The sequence below is a fragment of the Gekko japonicus genome, unplaced genomic scaffold (genome assembly GCF_001447785.1).
Source record: "Gekko japonicus isolate JY-2015 unplaced genomic scaffold, Gekko_japonicus_V1.1 scaffold661, whole genome shotgun sequence".
In the NCBI taxonomy this organism is placed as follows: domain Eukaryota; kingdom Metazoa; phylum Chordata; class Lepidosauria; order Squamata; family Gekkonidae; genus Gekko; species Gekko japonicus.
This window is the reverse complement of record NW_015173694.1, coordinates 256513-270741: the sequence shown is the minus strand read 5'-3', so window position 1 is coordinate 270741 and position 14229 is coordinate 256513.

Sequence of the window (14229 nt, the reverse complement as noted above, 5' to 3'; positions counted from 1 at the left end):
TGGGCAGAGGCAACAACCAAGAAGAAGAAATTCCCCCATTGCTGAGGAGACTAGATGTCACGCAGAACATGGACCTGATCTGCATCTGAATTGCCGTTTCCTGTTGATGGTGCCTTGTCTGCCTGGTAAAGCCAAGATCCATCTACATATCAAGGAAGGCACAGGAAGCTGAGACTTCACACCTGGCCAGATGGTGTTCCATGAGATAGAGTGTAGAGTTTCAAATATTGCCCAACCCATAGAATACCTGCCCCTTTCTACATGACCAATGAGGGAGGTCATGGGATGGACTTGTAAGTAGGTGGGATTACAGTTTGGCAAGGTAGCACCCATCTGGAGATTCAACTATGAAAGTAAAGACCAAACTTTAGGTCTTTGCTAGCCACATCCCTTATCAACATCCTCTGTCTTCTTTTCTACCCCTAAAGTCCAGCTCTCTATCAAACAACCCTTTGACCATCCTAGATCTCTTGGACTGCAGCCAAAGAGACCCATACTTTGCTGGCTGGTTCTAGCAAGTGTGATTTAGTTAACACCCCTAGGTATTACTTTCTTCCCCGCATCAGACAAGACTTCAGGAACAGGCAACTATAAACCGATACCTACCTACCTCCAAGTAAATAAGAAACTACCTTGATATCTTTCTGTAACTCTAAAGGAACCTTGATTGTATGTGAATGTGAGACTGATTTTGTGTGTATGTGATTTCGATATTGCTCAGTAAAAAGACAATTTGTTTTGGAAAAACACCAGTCTCGTCTCCATCACTGGTACTTTCTGGGGCTGGCAGAACCTCCGTAAACTTTGGCAAGGACTCACGTTAAATTTAGTTAGCCATCTGCTGTAAATAAAGCGATTGGCGTAACTTCCCTTTACTTAAAGATATGGAACAAGGGCAGGGGACAGAGCTGATCTCCCTCTCTCCCCTGATTCATCTTCTTGCCAGCTCAAGGCTGCGGCCCTCAGACTAAGAGCTGAAGAACAAGAGCCCTTTGGCTCTTGCCAAAGGGCTCGTGCCTCTGGCATGCCAAGGCCTTAAATACCGGTGGAGTGGGAGGGAAACAAAGTCAGCTAGATGTTATATGATTGCTGCTTGCCGGCTAGCAAGCTCGTCGCCATTTCCTCTCCTGCCATCTATATCTCATGATTGAAAATTGCCCTGTATTCATTCATTCATCTCCTGTATTTCCTGGGCCACACTGGTGCTCAAAACCAGTTTGTGGCTCATGTTGATGGCTGGCCTGATGATCAGCTCTTTTATTTCATTCACAGCTTAGAACTGCCTAGAGATCCCTTCACAAATCCCCAGAATCTTAGACTTGGGACAGCAGGCTTCAGCATGAGACCCAAATCCATGGAAAAGGGCTTGAGTTATCCTTTTAAAAAATGAAAAGATGTGGTAGCTTGTAGAGACCTGTGGCCAGTGTTTATTTCTTTAGAAAGGAGACAGGCCAAGCCTCAAGCCTGCGTGACTGTCATGCCTTCATGCCTTAATCCCAGAGAGATCTATGGGGCCAGTTGTGCTGAGTCAGGGTGGCGCAATGTCCGCTTCCATGTGTACCTTTGGGAACGGTGGTCACTTATAATCTCTCTTTGCCAATTGCACAGGGAGACGGTACAGCTGCCGCACTACCTAGATGGAGGTGACAAGTTCTTGTCCACAAACATGTGGTTAGAGCTGCCCCATGGGACATTTTTAAATTGTGATCCACACTGCAGGTGCACGCAGGGACTAATCGGCACTCGGCACAGTCTCAGAGGCCCTTTCCCACTGCCTGTGGTCTGCAATTATGCATTTTTCTAGAAAACCAACCCTGTCTGTGGATCCTGTTGTGAGGCTGGGGTGGGAGGCATTTCGCTCCCAACTTTCCCTCCATCCCTCAGTCCTAAAGCATCTTCTTGGCATGCAGAAGGTCCCAGGTCCCGTACCCGGCATCTCCGAAAGGATTGGGTCATAGGTGATGTGAAGGACCTTTACCCCAAACCCTAGAGCGGCTGCTGGTTAGAGCAGAAAAAAACTGAACTTGATGGACCGGGTTGCCAGCTCTGGGTTCGAAGATACCAGGAGATTTTGGGGGTGGAGCCTGAGGAGAGGTGGGTTTTGGGAGAGGAGGGACTTCAGTGGAGTATCATGCCACGGAGTCCACCTTCCAAAGTGCCATTTTCCCCAGGTGAACTGATCTCTGTCACCTGGAGATCAGTTCCAGGTGGGCAGCCGTGTTGATCTGAAGCAGCAGAACAAATTTGGACTCCAGTGGCACTTTTAAGACCAACAAAAGGTCATTCAAGGAATGAACTTTTGTGCGCGCACACACACTTCTTCAGATACATCAAAATGGAAGTTAACAGTTCACATATATAGGCAGATGCCTCTACATAGGTGAACAGCAAATTAGCATACACTTTAAAGAAGATACACGTCAAAACATCTTCATTAAGTTGTATGTTAATTTGCTGTTCACCGATGTAGAGGCCTCATTCTGCCTATATATATGAACTGCTAACTTCCATTTCGATGTATCTGAGGAAGTGTGCGTGCACATGCAAGCTCATACCTTGAATAAACTTTTCTTGGTCTTAAAAGTGCCACTGGACTCAAGATTCATTCTGGAGATGAATCCCAGGAGACCTCCAGCCACCACCTGGAGACTGGCAACCCTACTGGATGGGCCAAGGGTATTTCCACCTTCTCTTGAAAGCTATGGGCTTCACCTGGCCCGCACTCGAGGCATTTCCAGCTAAATCAGTCCACTCATCATGTCCTCTGCGACCTTCTCCCCCCAAGCAAGGCAGGCCGGGCCAGTGTTGTTTACACGGTGGGTTATCAAGCCCCCACGTTAAAACAATGTGACTCTTTATCGCTTTGCCAATTCTTGTAGTGCTTGTGGTGTGAGGTTATTTCCATGGCTTAAGCAAACAGCTCCTGCCTGGCCAGACAAACAGCCGATGAGGTCATCCCTCGTTCAGATGCTCCGGCGCAGAACCCCCCTGCGGGAACGGCCTCGGGACAGCGTGGCTCCTCGGAGACTATTTGTATCTAATCTTCGCTTCCTCCTTCCCTTCCTTCCGCTTCTCCGTTTCCTTCCTCCCCTCGGCTGTAAAACGACTCCTTTTCGTTCTCGTGCAAATCCAGCACTGCCCAAAAAGCTCGGGCTGTCGTGGTTTATTTCTCCTAACCTCCTTAAGCCTGAAATAAGTCTCCAATTGAACATAATTACACCTTCATTTGGAGGGAGGGGGAGAGAGAGGAATCTATTTGTGGGGACTTCAGCCTTGCCTACTCCGCCGGCAAGGAGAGGAAAGGGTGTCAGGGGGGCAGGAAAGTAGAACTGAGGCCTTCGGCCTTCGAGATATTTAAAGAGGAAGGTGGCTCAGGTTGTGTTTCTGGGAGAGCACTGATACCACAGTGTGGCTGCGCGTGGATGCGCATTGGAGGTTGTGCGCATATGAGAGCGACTATTCACAGTTTGGTTGCGCATGGATGTACATTGGAGCTTGCCCTGATCTGGATGGCCCAGGCTACCCTGATCTAGTTAGATCCTGGAAGCTAAGCAGGGTTGGTCCTGGCCTTACTCTTTGGATGGGAGACCACCAAGGAAGTCCAGGGTCGCTATGTGGTATCAGGCAATGGCAAGCCACCTCTGAATGTCTCTTGCCTTGAAATCCCTACAGGGTCTTCATAAGTCAGGTGCAACCTGATGGCGCTTTCCACCAACACCATACTGGAGCTTCGGTCTGTGGGACAGTTTGGTTGTATCGGGATGTTCGTGGGAGCTATCAGTGTGCTGGCACATCTATACATATCCATCTGTGTGTGCACTACAGTTTGGTTACGCATGGATGTATACTGGAGCGTGGGTCTACAGGAGAACTCAGCTGTGTATGGATGTGCATAGGAACTATCTAGGTCAGTGATGGCGAACCTTTTAGAGACCGAGTGCCCAAACTGCGACCTAAAACCCACTTATTTATCGCAAAGTGCCAACACGGCAATTCAACCTGAATACTGAGGTTTTACTTTAGAAAAAACAACTCATACATTAACTTAAGATGATCCAAACAAAGGAAGGAAAGCAATCCCAAATGCTTTCATTTACTTAAAATTATTTGGCAGAGAATTCAACACTTTAATGATGGTCTGGGCCTGGCTGGGGGGATGGCATGCGTGCCCACAGAGAGGGCTCTGAGTGCCACCTCTGGCACCCGTGCCATAGGTTCACCACCACTGATCTAGGTGCTCGTGCGTAGACAGCTCCAATGCACATTCACCCACACAACCAAACACTTCCATAGAAACAACCCCCAATTCACAGTTGGCTTGTTCATAGATGAGCATTGGAGGTTGCATTTATGCAACAGCACACACTCACTGTTTAGTTGTGCATGGATTGGGTCGTGTACGGAAAGCCATGGGAAGTCTGAATCTGTATGGGTGTGCCCTGGAGCTACTCTGCTTCCCCACCCATTTATAATGGGATTGACCATGGATGCACATTGAGGTTGGTGTGCATATGAGTATCTATGAACAGTTTAGTTTGTATGCCTGCCTCGGTGTAATGGCCCTGGTATTCCTTGGAGGTCTCCCATCCAAATACTAACCAGGGCAGACCCTGCTGAGCTTCTGAGACCCGATGAGATTGGGCTAGCCTGGGCTATCCCAGCCACAGCACCCTCTATATTAGAGTGCCCCGAAACCTGTTGATCTTGCCTAAGTGGTAATGCAAGTGGAGACAGAATTAGCCTGACTTAACCACAAGAAGCTACCATGGTCATTTTCTTGAGTTTCCCCTGGCACAAAAGCTCTAGCCTAAGCTGAATCCAACCCAGTTACTCCTTTCTGAACATGGTCAAATCACACGGAGCTTTGAAAAGGCCCAATGGTCGCTTTGCAACATGGAAGCTTGTTTTATTTGAATGCCCTTCCAGAACTTGTGTGTGCATCCCAGTTTGGTGTAGTGGTTAAGAGCGGGGGACTCTAATCTGGAGAACCAGGTTTGATTCTCTACTCCTCCACATGGAGCCAGCCGAATGACCTTGGGTCAGTCACAGTTCTCTCAGAGCTGTTCTCTCAAGAGCAGTTCTCAAAAGAGCTCTCTCAGCCCCACCTACCTCACAGGGTGTCTGTTGTGGGGAGAGGAAGGGAAGGAGATTGTAAGCTGCTCTGAGTGAAGTCTGAGGTATAAATCCTCCTCCTCCTCCTCCTTCTCCTCCTCCTCGAAGGCAATGTAGCACATCCCATTCCTTCTTTTGACCAGCATTGGGCCTCCTGGTTTCCTTCCTGACGCAGAGCAAGCTGAAGTGTCACCTCCCCCCCCTCCAACTACTCTTTCAGCTGATGTCTTCTGCAGTCAGCAAACATTTGCTCCATTAATCTTTGCAGCTTTTTTCTGCTTTTTTGGGGGGGAAACATATGGTGGTTGTGAAGTAAGCCCGGCCGGTCTCTCTGAGGTTAGAGGGAGGCAGTGGCATGACCTGACTTTTGGGATGGCGGCCAGAAAATTTCTCTGTGGGGAGGGCTAGCCAGGGCTTCACCTGAACCAAGGCTCAGCCCTAAGGCTTCTTTGCAATGCTGTACGCGCTGGTCTGTAAGATAGGAAGCAACAACTGAGCATCTCTGAGCATGTGCAGAATGCTATTCCATTATCGTTGAATAACTGCACCCAACTTCTGTCTCTTTGTACATTCCCCCTCCCCCCTTCTTCCAAGGATCTCAGGGCAGGTACCCTACTTCTTGTCTTCCTCTACTTTATCCTGTGAACCTATGGGAAGCGGCTGTGGCTCAGTGGTAGAGAGCCTGCTTTGCATGCAGAATGGGAGTGCATGTGTGCGTGCATGCGCTGAGTGCTGTCAGGTTGCTTCCAACTTATGGCAACCCTCTGAACGAATGCCCTCCAAAATATCCTATTGTGAAAAGCCTTGCTCAGGTCTTGCAAACTGAGGGCCGTGGCTTGCTTTATTGAGTGACTCCATCTCAAGTTGAGTCTTCATCTTTTTTTTCCCTGTTGCCTTCGACTTTTCCTAGCGTTATTGCCTTTTCCGATGACTCTTGTCTTCTCATAATGTATCCAAAATACGATAGCCTCAGTTTAGTCATTTTAGCTTCTAGGGGGAGTTCAGGATTGATATGATCTCAGACCCACTGATTGGCCCTGACCTGGATGGCCCAGGCTAGCCCAATCTTGTCAGGTCTTGGAAGCTAAGCAGGGTTGGTCCTGGCTAGTATTTGGGTGGGTTACCTCCAGTGTTCCCTCTAAGCTGAGTTAGTGTGAGCCAGCTCACAGTTTTTTAGCCTCCAGCTCACAGATTTTTGTCTTCGCTCAGGAAGGAGCAAACTAATTTCTGCAGCAGCCAAATTGCTCACGCACGACTTTAATGCCAGTTGCTCACAGAGTAGAATTTTTGCTCACAGGACTCCACAGCTTAGAGGGAACATTCAGGGGCGTAATGCAGGGGCAGGCAATGGAAAACCACCTCTGAAACATCTCTTGCCTTAAAGACGAAAAGTCTAGCTTGCCACCTATTGGTGTATAACGCTAAAAGAGCGAGAACTTCTGGCTGCCAGACTATCTTAGGATCTCCTGGCTATATGACACACATTGCCATATGATGACGACGATGATGATGATACTACTACAACTACTACTACTACTACTACTACTACCCGGAAAATCTACAGCAACTAATAATAATAATAATTGTTAATTGTCTTTTGGAAATCCACAGTATCCATAAAACTCTCCCACAACACCACATTTCAAAGCAATCAACTTTCTTCCTGTCAGCTTTCTTCATTGTCCAGCTTTCACACCTATACATACCAATACAGAGTAATGAAGAAGGGGCCCCACTTCAAGAACCGGGATCTTTGGTTTAAAAGGGTCAAGTAGCAGGCGACATGAAAAATCTCCAGCTGAGACCCCCACAGAGCCACTGCCAGTCAAAGCGGACAGTACTGATCAGTCGTCCCACTAGCTGTCCCCTTCACTACCAGTTTGAGCTGCAGCAACGATCTGGGGATGTCATTGAAAGCTTCCAATGGTCCATTTGCACACATCTGTTCAAGGAACAGGAGGACACTTGCCTTGCCCTGCCCTCCCGCCAGTTGCCAACCTTACCCAAGACTGGCAGCTGGAGTACATGGAATTCCTTCTTTCAGAACAAAAGGTAGAAGAAACTGACGCAAGTCGCTGGCCACCCTATCTCAAAAAAGGCATGGCAGAGCTGGAAGAAGTACAGAAGAGGGCGACCAACGTGATCAGGGGCTGGACCACCTTCCCTATGACAAAAGGCTGGAGAGGTCTGGGACTTTTCAGTTTAGAAAAGAGATGATTAAGGGGGGACATGAGAGGTTTATAGAATTGTGCATGGGGTGGAAAGAGTTGACAGAGATAATTATATTCTTCCCCTCCCAAAAGACTAGAACTCGAGGGCATCCAATGAAGCTAATGGGCAGTAGGGTCAGAATGGACAAAAGGAAATACTTCTTTACACAGAGAGTGATTAAAATGTGGACTTCGCTGCCAAAGGCTGTAGTGATGGCCACAGGAATAAAAATGTTTCCCTTGCTTGAAAGCAAGTTGAATCAGACTCTCGGGATGTGGTGCTCATCTCCGTTTCCAAGCCGAAAAGCCAGCACTGTCCAAAGACATTTCCATGGTCATGTGGTTGGCAGGACTAGATGCTGAGGTGCACAGAATGTTGTTACCTTCCCACCGAGGCGGTACCTATTTATCTACTTGCAATTTCTTGCATACGAACTGCTAGGTTGGCAGGAGCTGGAACTAGAGACGGGAGCTCACTCCGTCATGGGGCTCTCAGGTCTCGAACTGCTGAACTACCGACCTTCCAGTCTGCACTTCAGCATCTTAACCACTTGAGCCACAGGAATAATCAGCTTCAAAAGGGGATTAGATAGATTCATGGAGGAGAGGTCTATCAGTGACTACTAGCCATGGTGACTGATGGGAACCTCCACATTCAAAGGCACTAAACCTGTTGCCTGGATAACAGTTGTAATCCCAGGAGATCTCCAGCCACCCTAGTTCAATCCCTGACATCTCCAGTTCAAATCATTTCAGGTAGCGAGGCCTTGGGAAAGACCCTTCTGTTTTGGAGAACCACTGCTCCATCCAAGTACACAACACTGACCAAGAAAGACTTACAAAACGATTCAACTTCATATTACCTTTCCAATGGTGGATAGTCCCAGCATATTTTCCAACTTGGCTCCAACTTTCACCAAGGAACAGCTACAGGAATTTAGTTTGCTTCTCTCTCTGCCTGCTGGAAAGAATTTCCTGCTCAAAGATGCTCTGTCCTGCCTCAGTGACTGGCTGCTGGGTAGGGAGGGTTTTTGGGTTTGTTTGTTTGGTATTGAATCTGCTGTTCGTGTGCCACTTTGAGGCTCACTTGATCCAAAGACAGGGTATTGATCTTAAACAAATGGCTAGTTTGCTACATAGTGATAATTTTATTGAAGCCAGGGGATTAATTTCTGCAGCAAATCTGAGCACGTAGTGAATGTGCAGTAGTGGGCCGTCTTGGACTGCCGCTGACATATGGCATGCAGTAGGAAATTGTGCAATAATTGCATTCATTCATTCATTCAATCTGTCTGTCCCATTTTTATCCCACACTTTTCCCCAAATTATGTATTTGTTTACTTCATTTATATAGCAGCCTGAATAGTCCTGGCTAACCCGATCTCCTCAGAGCTTGGAAGCTAAGCAGGGCTGGCCATGATTAGTATGTGGATGGGAGACCACCAAGGAAGACCAAGGATGCTACATGGAGGGAGGCAATGGCAAACCACCTCTGAATATAACATGGGCCAATGGCCCATCCAGTCCAACACTCTGTCACACAGTGGCCAAAAATAGCAGGTGCCATCAGGAGGTCCACCAGTGGGGCCAGGACACTAGAAGCCCTCCCACTGTTGCCCCCACCCCAAGCTTGTCTCTTGCTGAGAAACCTCCATGAGGTGGAACTTCATGGGGTCTCCATGAGCTGGTTGCAACATGACAATTGTTGTTGGGTTTTTTGCCATCAAGTTGAAACAACTTATGGTGACCTCATAGGGTTTTCAAGGCAAGAGATGTTCAGACTTCCTTGATGGCCACCCATACTATTTATTTCTTTAAATGGTTTATATTGAACACACGAAAATGCCTATTACAGTTGGAATTGCCTACTCTGACCTGGCAGCTGTTCTGAATGAGGAGGTCTTTTTAAAATCACCTGATCCTTTTCACTGGCAATGCTGGGGATTGAACCGAGGACCTTTTGCTTGTAAAGCAGATCTTGTGTTAATGAACTGCAGTGTCCCTCCTCTAAGCATGAACACACGAAGCTAGCTTTTTCACTGAGTCCCATTATGCATGCACATCTTACAGCAGATTTTCAGAGCAGTAAGCCTTTAATCTTGACTTTGGATTCTGTGCCCTCCTTATGCACCATTCTTTTTCCTCTGGTGGACTTATTCTGCAGCTATAATAAATAAAACACTTTTCTAAATTGAGGTGGAATGTCACTTGTGACATGTGGGGGGTGGCATCTGAAGTTTTAAGAAAAATTATGCAATTGCCCCATCGCAGCTGTGCAGTAGCGTCCTTCCATTTAAATACTGGTGGTTCAGGTTTTGCACATGCATTTTAGTGTTAGTTCCTTGAATGAAAGGAAATACAGAGGAAGGCAAGCAAAGGGGGAAAACCCACTGTTGAAACTGACCAGACTTCTTCTGAAACTGACAAGCAGCAGGGAAGCCCAGTTTTCCATACTGCCCATTCAACTACAAATTTAAAAACAACGGGGAAATGGCGCCTGTACACCCATGAAGGGGGGACGATAGCAGAAGGTGCAGAGTGGGAAGAATGACCTCGATGTGGGTGGGGAGTGACCTTTGAGGGGTGGCAAAAAGGAGGGAGGAATCTGAGGGAATACGTACACTTTTGAATTACCTTCGGCTTCGAAGCGAAACAAGGGGGAAATCAGCACAAAAGCACTCTCAGAAAACTCAGGGAAACAGCGACCAGAAAGCGAACTGAGCACCGAAGGGAGGAAAATCAATGCAGAATGACAAAGAAAATCCGAAAGATCTGCACAGTGAAAGCGAGGGAAAACACCTGTGCATAATAGGCCTGAGTCAGAACATTGGTCTATCAAGGGCAGTACTGTCTACTCTGAACAGCAGCAGCTTGCAAAAGTCTCAGGGTCAGTTCTTTTCCATCATGTACAATCTGCCCCGTTTAAGTAGAAATGCCAGGGATTGAACCTGGGGCCTTCCGCATGCAAACCAGATGCTCTACTGCTGAGCCACAGCCCCTCCCCAAAGATTCATACTCTGCCTTTTGATCCAGTGAGCCTCAAAGCAGCTTTGAAACAATGGCTTAAAAACAATACCCCCAATGCTCCGCCCTGTACGATGCTTGAAGCTCTGGTTGATGGCAGAGGCCAGTGTGTTCTCTCTATGACATCAGAGGCCCGTGGGCACAGAGTGTTCTTTCTGGAGGCTGACAAGGGGAAGAAATCTCCACTTAGATCCTGGTGACTGGGACAGGGACCGGGATTGTGGGCTGAAGATCTTTGAGGTGACCTAGGCAGCTCCAGGCCTCTTCAAATGGAGCGCTACTCAGACTCTAATCTGTTGTGCTTCCTTTCAGCTTCCTCGCCATGGCACACTAAGGCGGAATCTGCATTTGTCTTTCCCACCGGTCTCCCAGCCTTTTGACTCTGACTTCAAAAAAGCTGTCTACATTTGGTGTCGTTTTCACACCTCAACAGTGCTAGCATACTTTTGCACATCCACCTATGTTTATCGTCCTTTGGGGCAGCTCCACTGTCATTGCACCTCCACACTGTTTTAAAAGAATCTTCTCTAAACAACATTCAAACAAGCATGGAGAAGGATGGTGCCACAGCAGCACGAAAATGATTTAAAAATGCAAATGCAGATTCGGCCTTAGGCGCATCATTCTGAACAACCCAATGCTCAGCGTTGTTAACGCACACCAGGCAGAAAGCCAGCCTGGATCTGCTCCACCCTCCTTCGCCAAGCCAGCTTGGGTGTGTGACTCATAAGCAATACTCCCTCTAAGCTGTGGAGACTTGTGAGAAAAAAATCCTACTATGTGAGCTACTAGCATTAAAGGTGTGAGCAAGCAATTTGGCTACTGCATAAATTAATTTGCTCTGGAGCTATCCTTCCTAAGACAAAAATGTGTGAGCCGGAGGCTAAAAAACTGTGAGCCAGCTCACACTAAACCAGCTTAGAGGGGACATTGCTCATAAACACTCCAGGATTGATAAGAAAGGAGACCAGATATCACCATTCTGGGTATAAACTGGCTCTCTGTCCAGATGCCTTTACTTCACTGATGCTTCACTTTCCTCCCCACGGGGGACCTGAAGTAGCTTACAACAGTTCTCCCATTCTTCATTTTATCTTCACAACAACCCTATGAGGTCAGCTTGGCTGACTGTGTATGGCTGGCCCAAAGTCACCCAATGAGCTTCCATGACAGAGGAGGAGTTTGAACCTGGGTCTCCCAGACCCTAACCCAAGACTCTAACCACTACACCATGCTTGCATTGGGCTCTCCCAGCTCCAACAGCAAGAACCAGCAGGGCCGGGTCCATTGGTAGCATCAGAGCATATGGAATCAGCCCTAAGTTTCTAGCCCTCATGGTTTGAACACAAAAGATGTTACACCTCTTATTTTAGAGAGGCACTTTACAAGTGGGGGACCCACAAGGACTGACGGGGGAGGGAAAATACCAGTCCCCTTCTCCGCTGCTCACTGCTCCTTCTCATCTTCTTTTGACTCTTCTTGGCCACCTAACTTTGCTCTGGCTCTACTTCTCCCCCGTATACATCCCTCCTCAGCCATTCACTGTCCCAATCTCTTCCCCCCACATTCCTTGTTTAACTCCCCACTTGGTCATTTCTCCCCCCAGCAGCTCATCCCACCTGCTGTTTCCTTTAGTCACCCCACAGCTCTAGCGGTTTCTCCTTTCCCTCTCCCTCCCCACTCTTGCTCCCCGGGTGATTCTGCATCTAGCCTTTGCTCCACATTTTCTCAGCTGGAAGGAAAAAGTGCAGCTCAAAACCACGTCCAAGATACCTCGGGGCAATGCTGTACTGACTGCAGAGTCACCCCTGAACGGCCATAAAATGGCCATAAAGCTATGCAGAAGGTACAATTAAATCTGACAATCAAAGAACTCGAAAGTGGCATGGAGTGCGGACACTACCATAAATCCCGATAATCAAAGGGAGTGAAACCAGCATGCAATGCAGACGGAGGGAAAAGCCAATGCAGAATCAGCCCCTGTGCATCAATTTAGGATTGCTACAGCTGTCCAAAATGCCATCCAGCTTTCTTTTTAAATAATCGCTGCTGTTGTGACTGTGATTGCACAGAGAATACCTTTACCATCGTGGTTTTTTAGGCTTCCCCTTTTCCATGTTTTCCATGAGAACCAGGGATTTCCCCCAGCTTTGCAGAAACATCTCTCTGAGCTCGGTGAGCCCCGCCCCCTGTGAGCTTCTTGAGGGAGGGGGCTGCATTTGGCTATTAGAGATCTGATATTTCCAAACGTTAAATGCCTGTAAGCCTTAGGGGATTTAACTGCTACAGCCAAGATTTTTATTGCTTCCTATGAACAAGCCTGTCCTTATGGGTTAGGGAAACAGTGCGACTATAGCTGGAAACATTGCAAGAACTTCTGTATAGCACACTGGTGCACAGGGAGGACATGGGAAATCACAGTGGCGCGCCACTAGGAACGTGTGCTCTTGCTTCTTCGTGTCATGCCAGTGTCCATGTTTTCAGGGAAACAAACCTCATGGCCCCATGAGATGAACCCTTTCAGGTACTCCCTAGAAAGTCAGGAGCACAATTCAGGGCCCCTCGAGCCTGAGACGCTTCCAAACCTCATGGCCAAAAGCGTTGGAAAACAATGGTGTGTGAAGCAAGGCAGGGAGTTCAAACAGATTTCTGTGCAAAGGCAGCAGCTCCAGAACTATTTTCCAGTTGTTGATACACAGCCGAACCTGCCCACATCCTCCGTGATTCCAGCCGCAGGCACGAGAAGGCTCTATAAATTCTTTCCTGTGGCTTTGTGAGGAGAGAAGACGCTGGACTGCGGTCGACAAATTATTTTCTAGTTCGCAAATGGGAAGCGGTGCCGAGGACAGGGGATGCTGTCTCGGGGTAATCGCGGCTAGGCAGGCACGATGCAGAGCGGTGGTTTGCCTCCATGTGTTTTGCTTTAGCAGATATGAAAAAGGATGATGGGAAATGTCTGTAGTGCACTGGTCTTCAGCCAATCAAACTGGAAGGTGCCCCAGTAACAGAAAAGAAAAAGAAGAGTAGTTTTTTTTTAATACCCCTCTTTTCTCTCAGGAGTCTCAAAACCACTTCCAATCCCCTTCCCTTCCTCTCCCAACAACAGGCACCTTATGAGGTAAATGGGGCTGAGAGAGTTCTCAGAGAACTACGACTGACCCAAGGTCACCTGGCAGGGTTCATGTGGAGGAGTGGGGAAATCAAACCTGATTCTCCAGATTAGAGTCCGCTACTCTTAGCCACTACACTACCCTGGTTGGATTCCAGAACTTTCCATTCACTCCCCAATAAGCCGGTGGGTGATATCCTGCTGCTTAATTCAGCCACATGTGGGACCTTTCTCCAGTTCAACTCACCCCCAGAAGAAGGTTTCCTTCCAGACGAAGGCCCTTCAAGAAGGCACTGCGTTTAGCTGAGAGGAGTGGAGGGACACAACCTAACAGAATTAGTCGATGCAAAGCAGGGGTTCGAGTGTCAGACTTGGACTAGAGAATCACCCCTGCTGAAATCTTCTCTCAGCCATGTGAAGTTCACTGGGCAAACTTGGGCTGGGCACATCGTCTCAGCCTAATCTCCCTTACAAGGTTGCTGTGAAAGTAATATGCAAAAGGAGGAGTGTGAGTTCCTGGTAGGCATGGGTCATTTCACAGAAAAAGAGGTGCAGGAGCTATTAGCATCATTTATTTGCATATGCCACACCTCCTGACATCACTGGAAGTGTGTCAGAAGGCAACACCCACCGCTCAGGCTCCACTGGACTGTTCTGAATTGCTAGCTATGGGGGGAGGAAAGTGCAGATCTGCCCTCACAGAGGAGGGAGAGCTTGTACCTGAATAAAACTTGGTCTTAAAGGTGCCACTGGACTGTTTTGGACTGCTAGCTA